The 22,008-nt window shown below is 37.8% G+C and overlaps 1 long non-coding RNA gene across 2 annotated transcripts in view; it reads left to right on the top strand.

Annotated features, from left to right (window-relative positions):
• The window catches only part of LOC128653956 (uncharacterized), a 431,620-nt gene that overhangs the window by 252,613 nt on the left and 156,999 nt on the right, over positions 1-22,008 (top strand). The window contains exon 2 of one of the 2 annotated variants that reach the window (XR_008401409.1): positions 8,187-8,293. The exons of the other annotated variant lie outside the window; for it this stretch is intronic. This is a non-coding gene — a long non-coding RNA (uncharacterized LOC128653956). The remainder of the gene's footprint in view (positions 1-8,186; positions 8,294-22,008) is intronic. 2 annotated transcript variants of the gene reach the window in all.

Here is a 22,008-nt window from a genome sequence, read left to right as displayed (position 1 = left end):
AAAGGGGTACGTCACATTCAATATTCAGTATGCGGTGGCGACTGCATGAAGAGGATCCTCCATGCTGGTCCTGCTCTGCGACCGCCGGTCCTGCTCCGAGTTCAACTTCACTCCACGCTGCCTTCACTCCAGATGAAGATAGAAGATGTCCCCGCACTGGATGAAGATGTTGCTACCTGAAAAAAGACCTTCATCAACGGACTTCAGAAATTGTTAGTACCTATTTCGGGGTTAGACTTACGTTTTTTGGTTTTTTTTGGAGTGGGTTTTTCTTTTAGATTAGGGATTTTTTTTTTATTGGGCAGCAAAAGAGATGATTACCCTTTTTAGGGCAATGCCCATACAAATGCCCCTTTAGGAGCAATGGGTAGCTTAAGTTTTATAGTCTTAGGTTTTCTTAATATGGGGGGTTGTGTGGGTTGGGGGGTTACTTTTAGGGGGTACTTCATAATTTTTTAAGGTAAAGGAGCTTTTTAATTTAGGGCAATGCCCTACAAAAGGTCAGTTTAAGGGCTATTGGTATTTTAATGTTAGATTAAGGGGTGTTTTTATTTTGGGGAATATATTTTTATGAGGGTATTATATATTATTTTTTTACTTTTGATCATTTTGGATTTTTTTTCAGTAATTTTAAATAGACTGTCCTCTGGGCAGGCTTATTGCCTAATATATATTTTTTACGGTCTGTGCGAACCACTGCTGGTTCTTATATCATCTTCCATACTATTTTTTATATAACAAAATAAAGTTATCCACTATATTAAATAATAATATTTTTTTGCAATACGTATTCTCCGGTTTTCTGGACATTTCCACGATCTGGGACCTGACTTTTACATACTTTTCACGAGTTAGTTTTAGTCAGTAGCCCAGACCCAGATTAAACAGCTTTGGTTTTAGTGTATTGTATGTTGATCTTTTTAATTTATTGTTTGTGCTTTTATCATACAAAATAAACTTACGGCTAGATTTAGAGTTTGGCGGCCAAAGGGGTGCGTTAGCTACGCATGCTTTTTCCCCCCCCCGCACCTTTTAAATACCGCTGGTATTTAGAGTTCACAGAATGGCTGGGTTTTCAGTGCGTTAGGCTCCAAAAACGGAGCGTAGAGCATAATTTAACGCCACTGCAACTCTAAATTCCAGCGGTGCTTACGGACGCAGCCAGCTTCAAAAATGTGCTCGTGCACAATTCCCCCATAGAAAACAATGGGGCCATTTGAGCTGAAAAAAAAATAACACCTGTAAAAAAGCAGTGTTCAGCTCCTAACGCAGCCCCATTGTTTTCTATGGGGAAACACTTCCTAAGTCTGCACCTAACACCCTAACATGAACCCCGAGTCTAAACACCCCTAACCTTACACTTATTAACCCCTAATCTGCCGCCCCCGCTATCGCTGACCCCTGCATATTATTATTAACCCCTAATCTGCCGCTCCGTAAACTGCCGCTACCTACATTATCCCTGTGTACCCCTAATCTGCTGCCCCTAACACCGCCGACCCCTATATTATATTTATTAACCCCTAATCTGCCCCCCTCAACGTCGCCTCCACCTGCCTACACTTATTAACCCCTAATCTGCCGAGCGGACCGCACCGCTACTATAATAAAGTTAATAACCCCTAATCCGCCTCACTCCCGCCTCAATAACCCTATAATAAATAGTATTAACCCCTAATCTGCCCTCCGTAACATCGCCAACACCTAACTACAAGTATTAACCCCTAATCTGCCGACCAAATCTCGCCGCTACTGTAATAAATGGATTAACCCCTAAAGCTAAGTCTAACCCTAACCCTAACACCTCCCTAAATTAAATATAATTTAAATCTAACGAAATAAATTAACTCTTATTAAATAAATTATTCCTATTTAAAGCTAAATACTTACCTGTAAAATAAACCCTAATATAGCTACAATATAAATTATAATTATATTATAGCTATTTTAGGATTTATATTTATTTTACAGGTAACTTTGTAATTATTTTAACCAGGTACAATAGCTATTAAATAGTTAAGAACTATTTAAAAGCTAAAATAGTTAAAATAATTACAAAATTACCTGTAAAATAAATCCTAACCTAAGTTACAATTAAAGCTAACACTACACTATCAATAAATTAATTAAATAAAATGCCTACAATTATCTACAATTAAACCTAACACTACACTATCAATAAATTAATTAAATAAAATACCTACAATTATCTACAATTAAACCTAACACTACACTATCAATAAATTAATTAAATACAATATCTACAAATAAATACAATGAAATAAACTAACTAAAGTACAAAAAAATAAAAAAGAACTAAGTTACAAAAAATAAAAAAATATTTACAAACATTAGAAAAATATTACAACAATTTTAAACTAATTACACATACTCTAGGCCCCCTAATAAAATAACAAAGCTCCCCAAAATAAAAAAATGCCCTACCCTATTCTAAATTTAAAAAGTTCAAAGCTCTTTTACCTTACCAGCCCTGAAAAGGGCCATTTGCGGGGCATGCCCCAAAGAATTCAGCTCTTTTGCCTGTAAAAAAAACACATACAATACCCCCCCAACATTACAACCCACCACCCACATACCCCTAATCTAACCCAAACCCCCCTTAAATAAACCTAACACTAAGCCCCTGAAGATCTTCCTACCTTATCTTCACCATGCCAGTTTCACCGATCCGTCCTCAGAAGTGTTGATCCAGGCCCAAGCGGGGGGCTGAAGAGTGACGTCCATCCTCGGGCTGAAGTCTGGATCCGAGCGGCAGCTGAAGAAATCCATCATTGGGCTGAAGTCGGAAGTCCATCATCGGGATGAAGTCTTCTATCAAGCAGTATCTTCAATCTTCTTTCTTCCGGAGCGGAGCGGAGCCATCTTCTTCCCAGCCGACGCGGATCCATCCTCTTCTAATGACGCCTACTAGACGAATGACGGTTCCTTTAAATGACGTCATCCAAGATGGCGTCCGTCGAATTCCGATTGGCTGATAGGATTCTATCAGCCAATCGGAATTAAGGTAGGAAAATTCTGATCGGCTGATGGAATCAGCCAATCAGATTGAGCTCGCATTCTATTGGCTGATCGGAACAGCCAATAGAATGCGAGCTCAATCTGATTGGCTGATCGGATCAGCCAATCGGATTGAACTTGAATCTGATTGGCTGATTCCATCAGCCAATCCGAATTTTCCTACCTTAATACCGATTGGCTGATAGAATCCTATCAGCCAATCGGAATTCGACGGACGCCATCTTGGATGATGTCATTTAAAGGAACCGTCATTCGGCTAGTAGGCGTCGTTAGAAGAGGATGGATCCGCGTCGGCTGGGAAGAAGATGGCTCCGCTCCGGAAGAAAGAAGATTGAAGATGCTGCTTGATAGAAGACTTCATCCCGATGATGGACTTCCGACTTCAGCCCGATGATGGATTTCTTCAGCCGCCGCTTGGATCCAGACTTCAGCCCGAGGATGGACGTCACTCTTCAGCCCCCCGCTTGGGCTTGGATCAACACTTCCGAGGCTTGGATCAAGACTTCCGAGGACGGATCGGTGAACCTGGCATGGTGAAGATAAGGTAGGAAGATCTTCAGGGGCTTAGTGTTAGGTTTATTTAAGGGGGGTTTGGGTTAGATTAGGGGTATATGGGTGGTGGGTTGTAATGTGGGGGGGTATTGTATGTGGGTTTTTTACAGGCAAAAGAGCTGAATTCTTTGGGGCATGCCCCGCAAAGGGCCCTGTTCAGGGCTGGTAAGGTAAAAGAGCTTTGAACTTTTTTAATTTAGAAAAGGGTAGGGCATTTTTTTATTTTGGGGGGCTTTGTTATTTTATTAGGGGGCTTAGAGTAGGTGTAATTAGTTTAAAATTGTTGTAATATTTTTCTAATGTTTGTAAATATTTTTTTATTTTTTGTAACTTAGTTCTTTTTTATTTTTTGTACTTTAGTTAGTTTATTTAATTGTAGTTATTTGTAGGTATTTTATTTAATTAATTTATTGATAGTGTAGTGTTAGGTTTAATTGCAGATAATTGTAGGTATTTTATTTAATTAATTTATTGATAGTGTAGTGTTAGGTTTACTTGTAACTTAGGTTAGGATTTATTTTACAGGTAATTTTGTAATTATTTTAACTAGGTAACTATTAAATAGTTCTTAACTATTTAATAGCTATTGTACCTGGTTAAAATAAATACAAAGTTGCCTGTAAAATAAATATTAATCCTAAAATAGCTACGATATAATTATTATTTATATTGTAGCTATATTAGGGTTTATTTTACAGGTAAGTATTTAGATTTAAATAGGAATAATTTATTTAATAAGAGTTAATTTATTTCGTTAGAATAAAATTATATTTAACTTAGGGGGGTGTTAGGGTTAGAATTAGCTTTAGGGGTTAAAAAATTTATTAGAGTAGTGGTGAGCTCCGATCGGCAGATTAGGGGTTAATACTTGAAGTTAGGTGTCGGCGATGTTAGGGAGGGCAGATTAGGGGTTAATACTATTTATTGTAGGGTTATTGAGGCGGGAGTGAGGCGGATTAGGGGTTAATAACTTTATTATAGTAGTGGTGCGGTACGCTCGGCAGATTAGGGGTTAATAAGTGTAGGCAGGTGGAGGCGACGTTGAGGGGGGCAGATTAGGGGTTAATAAATATAATATAGGGGTTGGCGGTGTTAGGGGCAGCAGATTAGGGGTTCATAGGGATAATGTAGGTGGCAGCGGTGTGCGGTCGGCAGATTAGGGGTTCAAAAATTTGAATAGAGTGGCGGCGATGTGGGGGGACCTCGGTTTAGGGGTACATAGGTAGTTTATGGGTGTTAGTGTACTTTAGAGCACAGTAGTTAAGAGCTTTATAAACCGGCGTTAGCCCAGAAAGCTCTTAACTACTGTTTTTTTTTTGCGGCTGGAGTTTTGTCGTTAGATTTCTAACGCTCACTTCAGACACGACTCTAAATACCGGCGTTAGAAAGATCCCATTGAAAAGATAGGATACGCAATTGACGTAAGGGGATCTGCGGTATGGAAAAGTTGTGGCTGGAAAGTGAGCGTTAGACCCTTTAATGACTGGCTCCAAATACCAGAGAACGGTAAAAACCAGCGTTAGGAGCCTCTAACGCTGGTTTTGATGGCTACCGCCCAACTCTAAATCTAGGCCTTAGACTTTTAAGCATGTGGACTCAGCACACCAGCGCTGTTTTCAAAAAACTGTGACTACAGCCAGTGTTCACTGTGTCCAACATTTTCAACTGGTTTATAAATGCCATATAAGGAAATTATTAATTATTCATTCTTATCACCTTTAGTTATATGATCTTATAACTATTTACAATAGTGGGGTTATAAATATTCTCAACAGGATATTCGGTCATTTGCTATACACTATACCGTATTATTGATATAGTTATAGTTGAATTTTTCTAGTTATCATTTGGGACCTTACAGCGCTCCTTCTTTTCTTCCTTTACATCATACTGTGTATATATATATATATCCTTATATATGTGTGTGGATTGGAGCCCTTTGCAGTTAGATGGAAACATGAAAAAACATATGTATGCAATATTCATTTTTTAATAAAGGTTTTAACTATGTGTTTACTGTAAATATATTACATTCCATTGTTCTGCAAATAGCAGAATATGTTCTATGTATTTATAAATATATATTCCTACTATACACTGTATATATATATATATATATATATATATATATATATATATATATATATACCTATATATAATCCTCTCTCTATGGCCCCTATTTATCAAGGTCTGTCGGACCTGATCTGACACTGCGGATCAGGTCCGACAGACCTTGCTGAATACGGCGAGCAATACGCTCGCCGTATTCAGCATTGCACCAGCATCAACGCCGCCCCCTGCAGACTTGTGGCCAATAAGCCGCCAGCAGGGGGTGTAAATCAACCCGATCGTACTCGATCGGGTTGATTTCCGGCGATGTCTGCCCGCCTGCTCAGAGCAGGTGGACAGGTTATGGAGCAGCGGTCTTTGTGACCGCTGCTTCATAACTGCTGTTTCTGGAAAGCCTGCAGACTCGCCAGAAACACGGGGCATCAAGCTCCATTCGGAGCTTGATAAATATGCCTCTATAGGTATAAATAAATATTTGTGCAAAATTCCATCATATATATGTAGACATTTGTATTTATGAATAAATAGAACATATTCTGTGAGGAACAATGTGAGAAACATTGGAATGGGAAATATTAATATTTCATGTCAATTTAGCACACATGAGAATATGGGATTGGGTTTGTATGCGAGTAGAGTGTTAGGTTTTTCCCACTTTTTTGCTTCATTCACTTCTATAGGGGAATAGGTTATTGTGTGCGCAATATTCTAAGTTTGGCTTTTTGCGTGCGTCGGTTAGGTGCAAGAGTGTAAACTTTTTACTTTCAACTCACGAAAAAATGAGCGCAACCCGACAAGCACAAAAAGTTTACTTCTAGCGCAATTAGTGCTCTAGAAAAAAGGTCTAAATAGCTCTCCACTCGTAATCGGGCCCTTAGTATGTATTTGAAGATAGAGATTAAACGGACGCTCAAGTCAAAATTAAACTTTCATTATCCGTATAGAGCATGCAATTTTAAATAACTTTTCAATTTACTTCCATTAAAAAAAGTGCACAGTCTTTTTATATTTAAACTTTTTGAGCCACCAGCTCCTACTAAGCATGTGTAAGAAATCACAGATTAAGTGTATATGCATTTGTGATTGGCTGATGGCTGTCACATGGTACGTGTATGCATTTGTGATTGGCTGATGGCTGTCACATGGTACAGGGGGAGTGGAAATAGACATAACTTTTAAAATTGTCAGAAAAAAATCTACTATTCATTTGAAGTTCAGTCTAAGTGCTATTGCATTGTCTTGTTATCTTGCATTTATTGATTATGCAAATCTACTGTGTTGACTGGTCCTTTAATATATAGAACATTAATACAGTAGTATTAATACTACTCTTTGGTAGGTACATTTACCCCAAATTCTCTGTTCTATTGGATTACAAATGGTGACACATTGTCAGTGTTTAAATGGTAAGAAGCCCAATGATCTAAAGATCTCTGCTCAGTCAAGATGATTTAAGAAGTTTTATCAGTACAACAAGACTTCACAAAAAATTTAGAAACACAAATTTTATCTTGACACATGTTTGTGTCACTGTGTAGTGTTCTTTATATGAAGGAGAGACTCCTATATTACAATACAAGGTCTAAAAAAATCCCTAAGATTTTGTGTGTTTTCTCAAAGTGCCTGTGAGTTTTTGATCATCAGGGCCTAAGTCTCTTTTCATAATATAATTTTGTTATTTTATTAATATAACTTAAAGCATACCGATTCAAAAGCTGTGTGTCTTCTCAAATAATTTATTTTTTTATGTGATTTTAAAGCAAAATGTTGCTGCAGTAAATATGCAAACCATAGTGAAAACAAGGTCATTCTTAACAATGCTGTTTTTTTTTATTTAGAATTGATGTAGTTGTTATCAATGAATAGTTTTATAGGAGTAAGGGATGACGTCACTGAGCATCAAATAAGGTAAATTAGTTCCAGGAGTTAACTGTGGGTTTTGTAAAGCTGGTTTTAGAAAATAGATTGATATACTTGGCACTGAAAGCAAAATACATCACCAAACAGAGACAGAATTTCCTGGATGAAAGGGGATATGATTGCATTTGTGGTGGCAGCAAGTAATTCTAATGCAAGGTTGAGAAATCTGTGACTTTTTTTTTTTCAGTTTGAATCCAGGCTTTGTTGTTACTTGTACCTAGTGTGTTAAGTACTTTAATATCAATGGATATGTGATTGGTGATTTCTGCTTCAGTCATGCTGACATTCAGTATTCCTTATTTTGTTTGATTAAATATATATGGGTCATTTACAATCATTTAGAAAATGTTATCAAATGATTTACCTGAGTGTCAATACTTGGTTTTACTTACCTGTTTTACTTGTTTTAATGTATGCTCTTGATAAAAACGTGTAATGCGTTGAAACGCGTTGAGCAAATAAAACCTTTTATCCTTTGTTGAAAGATTGTCAAGATCTTGTTTTGCTGTGCTGAGCTGGAATCTCCTTATTTATGGAGTAAGTTACTACATTTTTTTAATTATACACTGGATACTTTTGTCATTTGGGTCTCTATTCATTTATAGTTCACTTTTGGATAAACCTGAAAATTCAGTATTTGACTCCAGGAACCTGTGGACTCTTGCCATCTGATGCTACATTCCCTTTCAGCTGTAAAGATTCATCTTATGGAGTGAGTATACTGCACCCATATTAATTGGCTTCAATATATGCATCAAGCCTTTTTTCTCTTCACTTACTAGAGAAAATCATTCAATAGACCAGCGCCATCTACTATCTATTTAAAAATAAAGATGTAGCTTAGAGAGGTTTCCTTTGATAATGTGTAGCTAATCTAACTTGGTATGTATTAGCTGAGGGGTTGAACCCAACTATGGGTGTGGGGTTGACCCGTGATGACTGTATAGAAGAGTGGGTACTGCACATTAGTTAGGTTTATAGGAGCTAAAACAAAGGTCAAATGAATAACAAACACCATAGTCTGAATGTTAAAGTACTAGAGTAGGAGAACTTCCCAAGACAATAAGAGGACATATGTAGGGTTAGTGAGTAGGTGTTAGTAACTGACAGGAAGTATAGCAAGTTAATTGTATATGGATCTTCAACTGCAGATCTAGATGGAATGTTTCACTCAGCACCTGCTTATCATATGTAGAAGAGAAGCGTATGGCTTGGAGTGATTTATTATATCTTGAAAAGAACAGAGTGACACAGGTTAAAACCTGGAGCTTTCTCTTACAGAATCAGCTGTTAGAGAAAACAGGAACCCAAGGGGTTAATTAATTCAGGTTGGAGTTTAAATAACAAGGAACCATTCAGTCACTGTTTCACTCTTACCGGAGAGTGGTCTTTAGCTATCCATTGTAACAGCTGATCTGTCAGATTAGGACAGAAGAGAAATCCTCAGGCAGCATGTGAACGGTTAGAACTGAGGAGCTGCGCTGATAGTAATTAGTGATCCGGTGAAGCAGGTAGTTTCAGGAGTGAAGAAAGATTTGCACAAGCAATATAAAAGTTCAAAACGATATTCAGAATTAAATCCTGTTGTAACAAAAGGGTAATCCAAAGAGCACAATATGCAGTGTTAGCTCAGCTACTAAACTCATTAACTAAGCACCTGTCTGCCCTCAGGAAAAGGTTTAAGTAAGGTAAAAAGGTGCGGCTTCATAGTTAAGGTGGAATTACAGAATATCCGATGTCAGGCAGTTAAGGTGGAGAGATGAGTTCTGACATGACCCCCCCTTCAGGCAAGCCTTGCCAAGGCTTGCAGCCTGGGGCGATCAGGGTTCCTCCTGTGGAACTGAGCAACAAGTCTTGGAGCATTCACGTGAGATGATGGTTCCCAGGTATCCTCATCTGGTGGATAACCCTTCCATCGGACAAGGTACTGGAGTTCACCTTTAGTAATCCGAGAATCAAGTAATTCTTTCACTTCGTATTCTTCTGCATCCAGAATCGGTGGCTTGGGTGGTAAAATCTGTGTGCCGGAGGAGGAAGCTGGTTTGATCAGAGAAACGTGGAAAGTGGAGTGGATGGCCAGAGAGGGAGGTAATTGAAGTGCTACTGCATTTTGATTGATGATCCGTATAATCTGAAATGGGCCTATGAACAGACTGGCTAATTTTTTGCTTGGGATTTGCAATCTCAAATTTTTGGTCGAAAGCCATACCCAGTCACCGACTATGTATTGAGGTGGTGGTCTTCTTCTCAGATCATAATATTTTTTCTGGGCGTTTTGAGCATATTGCAAATGTTTTTGGAGTAATTGCAAATTTTGTGTCATCCTATCAGCTATATCATCAATTTTGGGACTTGGAGAACTGGTGGTTGTGAGAAAGGACATTTTTGGATGGAACCCATAGTTGGCATAGAAGGGAGTCATTCGAGATGAAGAGTTGAGTGTGTTGTTGTATGCGAACTCAGCGGTTGATAAATAATTCATCCAGTCTTCTTGATGGAATGCACAATAGGATCTAATGTACTGTTCTAGCCATTGATTCAGACGCTCTGTTTGGCCGTTCGTCTGTGGGTGATAAGCTGTGGTGTACCTATGGTTTATTTGTAGTTTCTGACATAGATTCCTCCAAAACCTGGAGGTAAACTGAGTCCCCCTGTCGGTGGTCAGAATGGTTGGTATGCCATGAAGTTTCAGAACATTATCTATAAATAACTGGGCTGTTTCTGCGGAGGTTGGAAGTTTCCGATATGGGATGAAATGGGCCATTTTTGTCATCAAATCAACAACTACCAATATCGTGTTCATTCCAAGTGAGAGAGGCAATTCGACTATAAAATCCATGCCCAGGTAGGTCCATGGTTTATCAGGAACTTGTATAGGCATCAATAACCCATATGGGGGTCTTCTTTCTGATTTCGATGTGGTACAAATTGTACAATCTTGTATGTATTCCTTGATACTCATGTTCATCTTAGGCCACCAATAGTTCCTTGCTATCAAATCCTTTGTCCTGGAAATTCCTGGATGGCCAGAAAGAGGAGAGTCGTGGTGTTCCTTGATTAACTCCTGTCTTAGAGTCTGGGGTACATAAATCTTGTCTTTGATGTATCCTATACCATCTGAAGCGGTATGGAGTTGTGATGGAGTATCCAAGTCTTGGACCAAAGCCTCTTTGAGTTTAGAGGCGAAAGTTGAGGTGATACCAATGTATCTATCATGTGGTAGGATTTCCTTTGGATTGTGGTCATTTACTGTCTTTGGGTCCTTCCGGGATAAGGCGTCAGCCTTACCATTCCTTGAAGCGGGTCTGTATATGATCTGAAAATGGAATCTGCTGCAATATAGACTCCAGCGAACCTGTCTGGCAGAGAGTGTCTTCTTCCTTTGGAGAAATTCCAGATTTTTATGATCTGTATATACTATGATGGGTAATTGTGTTCCTTCTAAAAGATGTCTCCAATGCTCAAATGATCTTTTAATGGATAACTCTTTCTCTCCTATTGGGTAGTTGATCTCCGGAGGAGACATAACTTTAGAATAAAATGCTACTGGATGAAGAGGATGATTCAAGTCTTCTCTCTGGGATAAAACTGAACCTAAAGCGTAATCTGAAGAATCCACTTCTAAAAAGTATTGCAACTCCGGATTTGGATGTCGGAGTATCGGAGCAGAGGTGAACGCAGTTTTCAATGTGAGAAAGGCTTGAGCCGCTGATGGATTCCACAAAAAGGGTGTTGTGCAGCCCGTGAGGGCAGTTAGGGGTTTAGCGATAGCGGAATAACCTTTGAAAAATTTCCTATAATAGTTACTAAACCCGAGGAAGCGTTGAAGCTCCTTACGGTTAGAAGGTGTTGGCCAATCTTTTACCACTTCCACCTTGTTATCCTGCATCTGTATTCCCTCTGGGGATATATCATATCCCAAAAAGGAGATCTTTTCTGTATGGAAAAGTCATTTTTCTGCCTTGGCATATAATCGATGTATTTGTAATCTTGATAATACCCTTGTGACGTGTTTAATGTGATCCTCCAAGTTTTGGGAGTATATTAAAATGTCATCGAGATAAACTATCACACATACGTCAAGAAGATCCCTGAAAACATCATTGACAAAATGCTGGAACGTTGCCGGAGCGTTACACAGACCAAAAGGCATTACCAAATACTCATATAACCCATATCTCGTTCTAAAAGCTGTCAACCACTCATCTCCCTCTCTTATGCGTATGAGGTTGTAAGCCCCCCTGAGATCGAGCTTCGTGTAGATCTTAGCTTGATGTAAACGCTCTATAAGTTCGGGGATTAGGGGGAGAGGGTAACGATTCTTCACAGTAATTTTATTAAGCTCCCTATAGTCAATAATTGGCCTTAAAGTCTGATCTTTGTTCGTCACAAAGAACATGCCGGCTCCGGCAGGGGAGACAGAAGGTCTGATAAACCCCTTCTTCAAATTATCATCAAGATAGGACTTTAAATGACTTAATTCGGGCTGGCTCAATGGGTATAGATGTCCATATGGGACGCTAGATCCCGGTATTAAATCAATGGGACAATCATAACTCCGATGCGGAGGTAAGCTCTCAGCCTCTCTTTTGCTGAAGACTTCTGCGTATTCAGCATAAATCCTAGGGATAACTGTAGTTTCTTCTGCACAATGTAGAGTATGTATGTCATTATAACACAACTTACGGCAATGTGTGGAATCTAATGTGAGTTTTAATGTTTTCCACTCTATGTTAGGCTCGTGTAGTCTTATCCACTGCATACCTAAAACTACGGGAAAGAGTGGGGAAGGAAGTACATCAAATCGTAAATACTCATGATGATTGTCCTAAGTAACGACTAATAGACGGATTATGTGATGGGTGACAGGACCGCTTGATATGTAAGACCCATCAACTACTCTGATAGACACAGGAACAGACTTTTTTTCAAGTGGGATTTTATTAACATTCACATACTCCAAATCAATATAAGCCCCATAAGCCCCAGTGTCAATTATAGCCTCTGTAGTCGAACGCTTACGGTCCCTCTGCAAAGAGAGAGAGATGGTACAGTAAACTGGGTTATATTGAATATGAGGCATAGTATTGGTCATAATGTACTTACTCTTTTTATTTCTCTGCAGTACAGGGCAGTCTTTAACAGTGTGTGCTGGATTAGCACAATACAGACACAGTGCCTGGGCCTTCCTTCTTTGCTTTTCCTCCAAAGATAAAGGACCCCTTAACATGCCTATCTCCATTGGTTCTTGAGGGGCAGCAGCACTGCTGAGGGATTGGTTAGGTGCAGAGGTTCTTTTATACGTAGGTTCTGAGGAGTGGCGTTCGCTCTTTCTCTCCCGTAGTCTCCGGTCTATTTGAATGGACAGTCTCATCAACCCTTCCAGGCTGTCAGGAAGTTCCACTCGAGCTAACTCATCTTTTACTTGATCAGAGAGACCTAACCTAAACTGATTTTTTAGGGCTATGTGATTCCATTGGGAATCTGTAGCAAACTGCTTAAAATCAGTTATATATAATTCAACTGATCTGTTGCCCTGTTTCAAAGCCCTCATCTTTGTTTCTGCAGTTAACTGCGAGTTGGTGTCCAAATATAACTCATCCATGGCAATCAGAAAATCATTTAAGGAGTTGATGATAGGGTTGTTGTTTTCATAAAATGAATCTGCCCAAATTTTTGGCTCCCCTCTGAGGTAAGATATTACCGTGAGCACCTTTATTTTATCCTGCTGGTAGGTCTTTGGCTTTAAAGTGAACATAAGTAGACAGGCATTCCTGAACTGTCTATACATACGTCTGTCCCCTGAAAATAAATCAGGGGGGGTTATCTGTGGTTCTGGGCATGCATCAGGTGGTACCACTTTAGCAGATAGGGAGTCCTTGATGACCTTCCTTAACGTTTCATTTTCAACTTGAAGATTACTTAGAGCCTGACCGAGTTGGTCTACCCTCTGAGATAAGCCATAAACAACTTGAGGTAAATCCACTGGATCCATTATTTGGGCTTAGTTAATCTGTTAGTAACTGACAGGAAGTATAGCAAGTTAATTGTATATGGATCTTCAACTGCAGATCTAGATGGAATGTTTCACTCAGCACCTGCTTATCATATGTAGAAGAGAAGCGTATGGCTTGGAGTGATTTATTATATCTTGAAAAGAACAGAGTGACACAGGTTAAAACCTGGAGCAGTCTCTTACAAAATCAGCTGTTAGAGAAAACAGGAACCCAAGGGGTTAATTAATTCAGGTAGGAGTTTAAATAACAAGGAACCATTCAGTCACTGTTTCACTCTTACCGGAGAGTGGTCTTTAGCTATCCGTTGTAACAGCTGATCTGTCAGATTAGGACAGAAGAGAAATCCTCAGGCAGCATGTGAACGGTTAGAACTGAGGAGCTGCGCTGATAGTAATTAGTGATCCGGTGAAGCAGGTAGTTTCAGGAGTGAAGAAAGATTTGCACAAGCAATATAAAAGTTCAAAACGATATTCAGAATTAAATCCTGTTGTAACAAAAGGGTAATCCAAAGAGCACAATATGCAGTGTTAGCTCAGCTACTAAACTCATTAACTAAGCACCTGTCTGCCCTCAGGAAAAGGTTTAAGTAAGGTAAAAAGGTGCGACTTCATAGTTAAGGTGGAATTACAGAATATCAGATGTCAGATAGTTAAGGTGGAGAGATGAGTTCTGACAGTAGGACCTTGGGATAAGGTGTTATTCAGTGGTTACGCTACCAGATACATGCAGGAGGTATATAAAACTGAGTGTATGAGTCAACTAACCAACCTGTTAAGGATACATATATATTATACATTATAAAAGTGTCCATAGATCCTTGTTAGAGAGAAAACCGCTAGAAAAAGGAACATAAGGAGTGCTGGTTTGAGTATAGTAAAAAGTTATGCAACATTTTAGGTCAAAACAAGATTCTGGTATAAGCATATGTAAAGGTTTATAAATACAACACATTCCAGTATAGATTTTTCTTAAGTATCAAGCTTCTCCTTGAGACTCTATACTAAATATTTGATATGGGCTACCAGTGAGGGTTTTTGGGGACTAAACATCGACAATATATGTTAAGTAAAATGTGTGGGATGAGAATCAACGTTTCAGGGATAAGCCTCCATATGAACAGCACTGAGGAAACTGGAAATCTAACATATCACAGAATAAAACAAAGGTTGCTTGCTCTAACGCCCCGTAAGTGTCTCAAGTAAGGGCACCGAGAGGAGAGATAATGACTTCTATATTGCTCCCTAGCTTTTATACATGGAGTTGTGGTTGAAAGGGATTTAATAAAGCTAAGAATATAGCTATAGGTAACATACTGTCCAGTCCCATATTTCAAACTGTGAAGTTGTCATGAATGGCTGAACAGTATTGAGTCTATATGAGGAGTATAGGTGAAAGTCAATCTTCTGGTATCCGGACTAAAAAATCAAGGACCCACCATGGGGCAATGCCGTTCATCCAATGCCAGTCGGTGTGTGGAGGTGAGTGTATGAATGTGCACACCAAATAGGCTCCCTCTTCAGATGCCCAGAGATCCGATATGGAAAGCAGATGTATGAAGAGAAGGCATCCAGAAACTCTGACAGTACTTTTAAGAGGCAGCATGCTCCAGATCGCTGCAGAAACTGGCCTAGCTGTGACTTCCTCCTAATTGGCCATGTCTCCAGGGGATCCGGCACCAGCTCGGCAGTATCGGGTAAGCCATCTCTGTTGGGACGGGTACCGGCCTCGTGTTTAGGCTGAGACGGGATCTTCTGAGGTACCCCAGCAGGCACTTTCAAACTATCAGCTCCATCCCAATGGGGAAGGAAGTCTCTGTAAACGACTCCTGCTGGGTGTTTCATCGTAGTGGGTAGGGCCCTACCCGAGCTTAGGATCATGTGTTCTTCCTCAGCGCTAGGTGTCTCTAATCTCAGTTCCATTCTGAGAGAGGCAAAGTGGACGTCCATTTTAAGGGCAAGTAGGTGTAGAAATGCTTGAATATCCTCCTCCATAGCTGAGAAGAGCAGTCGTTCTGACTGTCTGTTTCTAAGTTGCCAATGTTACTAATGCGTCTCAAAGTTACTCCTAAATTAAGAATGTATTAGAGTTCAAAATGTAAGCCCTCTACCCGGTAAAGCAAGGAACCGGTGGGGGGAAGATAGTAGAATAGTTATATAGGCCGCAGCCTGCCATCTGAGTTATCTAGAATCTCCATATGAGGGAAAGCAAATTAAAGAGTCATCACTTCATTATTAGCCCCTTCTTTGGCAGAAAAGAAGATAATATTTCAAGGTGCAGGTTGTAGATTATCCAGATATTTAGGATTAACAGCAGAGCAATCAAAAAACACGTCTGGACATGGCTGCGGCTTAGACACGCCCCCCAAGCATGCAATTTTAAGCAACTTTCTAATTTACTTCTATTATCAATTTTTCTTCGTTCTCTTGCTATCTTTATATGAAAAAGAAGGCATCTAAGCTTTTTTCTTGCTTCAGCACTCTGGACAGCAATTTTTGATTGGTGGATGAATTTATCCACCAATCAGCAAGGACAACCTAGGTTGTTCACCAAAAATGGGCCAGCATCTAAACTTACATTCTTGCATTTCAAATAAAAATACCAAGAGAATAAAGAACATTTGATAATAGGACTAAATTAGAAAGTTGCTTAAAATTTCATGCTCTATCTGAATCATGAAAGAAAAAATTTGGGTTCAGTGTCCCTTTAATGTGAGTTTGTATCTACTTTGACTTTTAACGTATATCAAATACATTTTCCTTTTTACCTCTAAATAAGGCTTGTGCATAGTGGATCAGTTGTTTCTACAGGACACTGTTACTACCTTGGAGGAGATTTCCTTTTTTATGGTATCTATGGACTACACACATGGGGACTGCTAGAGGTAACAGCTCCTGCATACAGGGTGTACCAACTTTGGCATTGTATGACGTAGTTGCTTTCTCCAACACCAGACCCCTCTACCTACTTCTTTCCTTTCTTCTTTTTTAACTATTTTATATTGCCCCTGTATACATAATTTCACATCTTTATACACAATGATTCCATGTTGATATATAGCTTTATGTCAGTATATATACACTGGACACTGTCTGCCTGTGCCACCTAAGCCCCCCTCATGATTTTCATGACACCCCTCCTCTCCCTGCACTCAGATCTCTATAACACTTTCTGTCATTTAAGCCATTATGTGTTTCAAGATATAATCAGTAAATTCCAATGAATTGGTCAGTATTGCTTCAGACTTGAGAAAGGATGGAATGTCTACTTATAAATGTATAGTTAGTCCAATAAAAAAAGTATCATTGCTCAATGTACTACTCTTGTTTTTTGGAAACTCAATTACTAGACTAACACGGCTACTTCATTCACCATATATATATATATATATATTTATATATGAATAATATTCTGAATACATAGAACATATTCTTCTATGTGAAAAACATTGGAATGTGAAATATTTATATTTTAATGTCGGGTTAATGCAAATGAGAATATGAGATCGGGTTTGCGCGGAAGTAGAGTGTTTTATTTTTTAACTTTTTTTCTCCATTGACTTCTTTGGGGAATATGTAAACGGGCATGCAATATTCTAACTTCGGCTTTTTGCGCTAGTCGTCTTACTGCGAGAGTGAAAACAGTTTAATTTTATCTCGTAATATGAGCACAACCCGACAATCGCAAAAAGCTTACTTCTATTGCAATTAACGCTCAAGCGGAAGCGTTAATTTGGGCACCACTGGTAATCTGGGCCGTAATAGTTTCAAATGGATGATTTTAAACTAAGTTAAGAAGTTTCAGAATCAACTATTTGTTAAGAACGGCAAACAGAATGTCCTGTCAAGCTGAGTCACTGGCTAGTTCTATAGGAAGTGGCCAATTTGGGACACAGTTGCTTTCTAAATGTAAGCACTGGATTAGTGATGTTTACTCCCTGTGGCTCACTCCCTGAAGCTGTAAACACAGTCCTTGTATATACAGTATGTACGTGTGTGTGTGTGTGTGTGTGTGTATATGTGTGTGTGTACGTGTGTGTGTGCGTGTGTGTGTGCGTGTGTGTGTATATGTGTGTGTGTGTGTACGTGTGTGTGTGTACGCGTGTGTGTGTGTGTATATGTGTGTGTACGTGTGTGTGTGCATGTGTGTGTGCGTGTGTGTGTATATGTGTGTGTGTGTGTGTGTGTACGTGTGTGTGTGTACGTGTGTGTGTGTGTATATGTGTGTATATGTGTGTGTGTGTACGTGTGTGTGTGCGTGCGTGTGTGCGTGCGTGTGTGCGTGCGTGTGTGTGTGTGTGTGTATATGTGTGTATATGTGTGTGTGTATATGTGTGTGTGTGTGTATATGTGTGTGTGTGTGTGTGTGTGTGTGCGTGTGTGTGTGTGTGTGTGTGTGCGTGTGTGTGTGTATACAATTTATATAAGAGGCTTATAACAGAGGCTTATCATAGATTCTATGAGGCCCATTTATCAAGCTCCGAATGGAGCTTAAGTGCCTGTGTTTCTAAAGACTGCTGCTCCATAACCCTGTCCGCCTGCACTGATGTGGCAGACAGAGATTGCCACAATTCAACCTGATTGAGTACGATCGGGTTGATTGACACCCCCCCGAGTCAGCTGCTGGTGCAATGCTTAATACGGAGAGCGTATTGCTTTCCGCATTCAGCGATGTCTGTCAGACCTGATCAGGTCCGACAGACATTTGATAAATAGACCTCTATAACACAATATCACCACTATTATAAGATTTTTATGATGTTTGTGAGGACATTTGTAATGGATTTTATTTGTTGTTTTTACTAAATAATTGGCTTGCATTATTTTGCATGGAAACTTACAATTGTATTTACGCTACTATAAGAAAGGACTATGGTTGTTCTTGAAAAGGAAATACTTCAGTATTCAGACTGGCAGAAGTTTTTTTTATGTAGTAGCTGACAAAAGAATCTAGTTGTCCCCCAGGAATATTGTCAGTTTTATAAAAATATAAAAAATGAGCTATTGTTAAAAATAAATTCTACTCCAGAATTATTATTGTTTAAAATGATAAATTATACTTTTATAACCCATTCCTTGTTTTGAATAACCAACAGTTATATGAATATACTTTTTACCCCTGTGATTGCCTTGTATCTTAGCCTCTGCAGACTGCCCCTTATTTCAGTTCTTTTGACAAACTTGCATTTTAGCCAATCAGTGTTGACTCATAAATAACTCCTTGGGAGTGAGCACAATGTTATCTATATGGCACACATGAACTAGTGCTGTCTAGCTGTGAAAAACTGTACACAATTTTTCTTTCATGATTCAGATAGAGAATACAATTTAAAAAAAAAGTTTCCAATTAGTTCTATTATCAAAACTCATGTTATTTTTTGTTGAAGAGATATCTAAATATGTAGGGTGCACACGTCTAGAGCACTACATGACAGGAAATAGTGTTGCCATCTAGTGCTCTTGCTAATGTATTGCATTGTTGTAAAACTGCTGTCATATAGTGCTTCAGACATGTGCATGCTCCTGATCTCACCTTCCTTCTTTTCAACAAAGGATAAAAAGAAAAGAAAGAAAATGTGATCATAGCAGTAAATTGGAAAGATTTTTAAAATTGTATGTTCTATCTAAATCATGAAAGAAAATATGTGGGTTTTATGGCCCTTTAAACAGACAGTAAACCCCCTTTAGATTGTTTCTATAAAATGTTTACTTATGCATAATGAAACAGCTGTGCAATATATTTCATTATTTATCTTGTCCAACTTTTTATACAATCTACTTCTCAGAACTTGGCATGCACCCTGCTGACTCCTCAAGGCTAACTCTTCTACAAATATTTCCCTATTTGGCTTTATCCGATTGGTGGGTGGAGTTTGACCATTGAAAATTTATTTCAGTAATAAGGATGTCAATTTATTTTAAAGATGTTAAGACTTCGCTAGTAAGTAATTCTATATCAACACAACAGAAATGTCTTGTGATTGCATTGTGTTTCCCGTTCCTTTAACTATGTGATATGTAAAGTAGTAAAATCAAGTCTTATAAGGGAAGTGTGGGGACTATTTAATAGTATTAAATAGGAGCCTTGCATTGATTATATATGTATTAAAAGATAAAGCATAGGTGGTTTTATAAGAAACAAATAGATAAAAGCGCTGGTGCTGATCATATAACCTACTCAACCTGTGTGGAGAGGTGAAAAAAAACACTGATACTATATGTCAGAACAGCATGTACAAAATATAATAAAACTGTGTTGAAAAAAATAACAAATAGGATAGTTACCAAATGGTGAGTCCTTTATGAGAATAATAATTCCGAAAATACCACCATGGTAGATAAAAGAGACTTTCATAAAAGTCTGTTAGAGTCCTGAGTGCTGCTGTAGTTAACTAAACTTTTTTTCTTTTGGTAGTAGCGAGATTCTGAATATAGGAGACAAAAAACAGTGCACAACTCTGACTCAAGGTAATTTATTACATACATAAAATAGTGAACCAAACAAATGATTGCACTTACTAGAAACAAATAAAATGTGTGCCTTGATAAAAGATCATGCGGCAGTCAGGAGTCTGGTGTCCGATGGCGGGGCGGCAAACAACAAGCGATATGAAGGCTTTAGCGGGCAACAATCCACTACGGAGTGTCAGAAGCCTGAACCGTGAACACTGATCCTGAAATGTCCGGCACGTAAAATACACTACTATTACCTGTTTACTTTCTGAAAATGCTCACTGGATAATAAAGACAAGTCCCACAGCTCTATTGCTGGAGCAGTACACATATATACAAGCCTAGCAGAAAACATAGGAGAGGGATATACAATAAAAACTAAAACAAAACTGTAATACATTTTGGAAAGTGATCTTCAGAATAAAACCACAACATTCTAGTCCCCTTTTTATCTAGGGGTACTGGCCCACTACTTACTACAATAACAAAAAGGCAGTTCAAATGTATTAAAAATACTGCTTTTGTAAGAATCTTTGCATTGAACATGGCACCTTTTTGAACACCCCTTGTGCCGTACATTATGTGCCCTTCTATAACATGGATAATCAGCTTTGACAATCAACAGGTATATCAAAATATGTCATATTTGAAACAAGATTTTTGACTAAAAAGTATTTTATATTCAGATTTTATTGTAATTACGCTGGGGCTAAATTTCCTTAGAAAGAGGACTAAAATGACTCTGATATGATACATTTAGGACATGCTACTACTATTATAAATGAAGTTTCAATAAAAAAAATAAATTATCCTGTACATATTTATTCCTTTACTAGTAATTTACTTTGGATAGAGGAAGAGATAATATTAAGATGGATGAAAGCTATTATACAAAGCAGTTAGATGGACAATTATGATACATGCAGTAATAATGTTTGATAAGCATTTCAGTTATCTAATATTGGTATCAAATTATATTTAGATTTATCAAGAAATTACATCTAATTTAAATTATACCTTTTAAAATTGCTGCTACTCAATTTGTATTAACTAATTAACCAATAAAAAGAAAAGCTACCAATTATGAATATATAATTAATATGAAATTGTGGGTTAATTGCACTGTCACTAAAGATAATGATATTTTCATATCCACAAAATGTAGTAAAATTCATAGCTTTTGCGTTATACAGTATATGGTTAAACGTTAGTAAATCCCACCCCCAAATACATAAGGGGAGTAATAAAGTAATTTACCCATTATCATAGGCCGTTAGATTTTATGGTATCTACAGTACAGTATTACTAGAATGCTTAGCATACTGACAATTAGCGTAGGTATAATTATTCAGACCTAATTAAATATTATAGCTTAAGTCCTCAGCCAAACTACTACAACATAGTAAAATATTCTCTAAATCAAAACATTAGAGGGATTTAACTTATAAATGATTATCCAGTAGCTCTTTACTTCAGTAACTTACTCAATTTAATATTTTTAATTTTGTTAACTGCAGTGTATAGTAAAGAATGGTATTAACAATTTATCTATAATAGTGGATATATCATCCCTTTCACAGTAAAAAACATTAATATGAGAATTCACTATTGCAATGTAAAATCCATAAAGTGTCTTAAAATATTTTTTTTTGGTGGTGGCAGAAGATTGCAGAAATAATATTATATATTTATATTATGTGTACATATGTGTATATATATAGATATACACACATATAAATACATATATATATATAGATATACACACATATAAATACACACATATATATATAGATATACACACATATAAATACACACATATATATATAGATATACACACATATAAATACATATATATATATAGATATACACACATATAAATACACACATATATATATAGATATACACACATATAAATACATATATATATAGATATACACACATATAAATACATATATATATAG

This window comes from Bombina bombina, chromosome 3, assembly GCF_027579735.1.
Source record: "Bombina bombina isolate aBomBom1 chromosome 3, aBomBom1.pri, whole genome shotgun sequence".
Classification (NCBI taxonomy): domain Eukaryota; kingdom Metazoa; phylum Chordata; class Amphibia; order Anura; family Bombinatoridae; genus Bombina; species Bombina bombina.
Note: the sequence above shows the minus strand (reverse complement) of the source record. Positions and strands in the feature narration are given on the sequence as shown.